Raw genomic sequence first — 3,118 nt, 5'->3', positions numbered from 1 at the left:
TGTCCCGGGCGGAACGGCCCACTTCCGGGTCCGTGGACTGCGGCGCCCCCTGTCGGCGGGAGTGCGCGAGCGCAGCGAGCCGAAAGTTAGAGTACGAGCTTGGCGCGGTGCGGCGTCCCCTGTCGGCTGGAGTGCACGGTGCAGCTCTCGTCCCTAGCCGGTGGCCTTGCAGTCCAAGTTTGGTGCCCCAAGCCTTGGAGACTGCTGTTGTCGCCACACCTGGAAGCCTTCCAGGACAACAATCATCAGCATGCAGACTCCCAGTGTCAGTGTGGCTTGACTTGGAACTTTTGAGTCCATTTCAGTGGAGTAAAACTGGCTTTTACAGACATAGCTATAAAGGGGTCGAGGTTGGTAGATTCTGAACCAAATCTGGTGTCCTGGATGGTGAGCTGGGGCAGGTGTTTAATCTCTTTGCTCTCCATAAGGTGGAATGTGATAATAGGGGAGACATGGGCTGTGAGGGAAATAAGATCTAAATGAGTGAAGTGCCTGTCTACCTGCCCATTAGGACTGATGGTCTCACAGCTAGTAGGAGATCAGTACTCTGAGCCACCTCTGTCGTCCCTCCCTGGTGAGCAGGGGGCCTGTAGCTTGGGGTTCCTGGGCAGTGTGGGGCCAGAGCTGTGACTCTGGCCTGTTCGACTTGTTCACTTACCCCTCAGCAAATATGACCTGAAAACAGCTTGTTCTCTGAGTAAGCACTGATCCCTCTCCATCCTGTCCACAGACCCAAGACTTCTAGATCTCACAGTAGGTTAGACCCTCCCTAGCAGTGTGGGTAGCCATTTACCAACTTGTGTGGCCACATCGCCTTCAGAGCTCAGAGCTGGACTACATTTCCCAGCCTCCTTTGCATGACAAGTGTTGGCCAATGGGATGTGAGTCACCATGTGGACTCTAGGAATGGGACCTGGGTCCTTAGGAAGGGCAGCCTGTGCTGTCAACTGCTGTGACATCTCTTCAGCCCGATGTCTTAAAATTGTGTGTCATGACCACGCGTGTGAGGCTGCAAAGTTGTTGGCTACAGTAAAAGGTTTCTGTATGTGTAACACCACACTCAAACCTGTGAAGAACCTGAGGTATTTCTGGTGGTGATCACTCGTGTTGCTTCAGGTGATGTCACTGCAGCCTTGCATCTTCACACACAGCACAAGCGCTTTGCACCACGCACAGGCCACGCTGCAAACACCACCTGAAATGTCTCGGTTCAGGTATGCTACGAACTGTATTGCTTCCACTAAACAGGCAACAACATCACCTGTTCTCACAGAAATATAATGGCTTAATCTGAAAAAAACAATTATTTAATATTTCCCTTCCATCATTTCTCAGCATTTAAGTGTCAAATTAGTGTTCGTTTGAATTGTAGTAGGTTAGAACTCTGGACTGTACCTCATCGGTATGTGTGGTGTACGTGCATGTCTGTGTGTGCAAGTGGGTATACATGCATGTGGAGGCCCCAGGTTGGCGCTGGGTATCCTCCTGTACCGCTCTCCACCTTATGTTTTGAGATGGCATCTCTCACTGAACCTGGAGCTCACTGATTGGCTAAGATGGATGGTCAGTAGCTGCAGGGAGCCTCCTGTCTCTGCCTTCCAGTGTTGGGGTTACAGAGCCTCACCACTGTACCCCGCATTTACATGGATGCTTGGGATCTGAAATCAGATCCTCATTATTCTGGGAATCCCAACATGCTTCACTGGTCTCCTAAGCCACTGTCTTCTCTGTAGGTAAAAGCATCCATGAACCAAAGAGTGGGGTGAATTGTTGGAGGAGGCTGCTAGTTAGATCCCAGCAACTTAGCCCTGAAATAATCACACAGAAACCATATTAATTAAATCACTGCTTTGCTCATTAGCTCTAACTTCATGGTCTATCAACAAAGTTTCAGCGTGTTTGTCTCCAGCAGCAGCTTCATGGCTTCTCCCTGACTCCGTCTTCCCTCTCCCAGCATTCAATCTAGTTTTCCCTGCCTAGCTCCGTTCTACCCTATCAGGCCAAGCCACCTTCTTTATTAACCAAAGGTGTGCACAGAATACAGAGGGGAATCCCACATCACCTCCTCTTTTCTATTTAACTAAAAAAGGAAGGTTTTAGCTTTAACATAGTAAAATTACATTTAAAAACAGGTATCAAGCAAGACATTACAATATTTATATCTACTTTATCATTTATCACAACTAAGGAAAACTATAACTATATATTCTTCAATTCCATCAAAGATTCCAGAAGGATATAATATTACCTAAGTAAACAGGAAGTGCATTGTAAGTAACTTCCAAAACTCTAGAATTGACAGAGACATCCCACTGCCTGGACAGTCACCCAAAGTTCTTCAGTAACGTTGGGGCATCCATCTTCAGCCTATAGGCCCATAGTATCTGGCAGACTTTTCCATGAAGCAGGAAATTTTAAAGACAGTTCCACCTCTATTAGCAGTTTGTCAGTCACTTTCTTATGAGTCCTGCAGAATGTCTGGCAGACTCTTTCATGAAGCAGGAAACCCTTAAGGATGGTCTTACCTTTAGGCATATTCAGCAGTCATTTCTCTGCGGGTCCTGCACATCCAGTTTATGCAGCATACCATAAAGCAGTCTAGGCAAGAGCAGTTTCTTGCCCAAATGGCTAGCAAACTCCATAAAGAGCCTCTTTGATGCCCATCATCCTCTTGAAGTAGCTTGGTGCTGCCAGGAGCAGATATGTCTCATTGTCATGAAAAGTCCTAAGTTCTTAAAACATTTTAAATGCCATATTCTGAAGGTCTCTGAAAGATTTGAAGAATGCCTATCCATCTGAAATACATCTCTGTAATCTAGAAAATCTAACTAACATGACTACAAGCTTGATTATTATAGATGACTCTCTATGAACCTATATTTCTTAATTATGTTTTATATTTTTAAATCAGCTGTACAAGCACAATACCTTAATCAAGAGCAGAAATATATATACAAAGTATAACAAGATTGACCTTAAATTTGAGTGTCTGCTGTAGGCTGAATGAGAAATGTCCCCCCCAAAGACTCATGTATTTGAACACTTGGACCCATTGGTGGCACTGTTTAGAGAGATTGTGGAATCTTTAGGATTGGGAGCCTGCTAGAGAAAGTGCACC

Source organism: Arvicola amphibius, chromosome 1 (genome assembly GCF_903992535.2).
Source record: "Arvicola amphibius chromosome 1, mArvAmp1.2, whole genome shotgun sequence".
Lineage (NCBI taxonomy): Eukaryota > Metazoa > Chordata > Mammalia > Rodentia > Cricetidae > Arvicola > Arvicola amphibius.
This window is presented reverse-complemented; position numbering follows the sequence as displayed.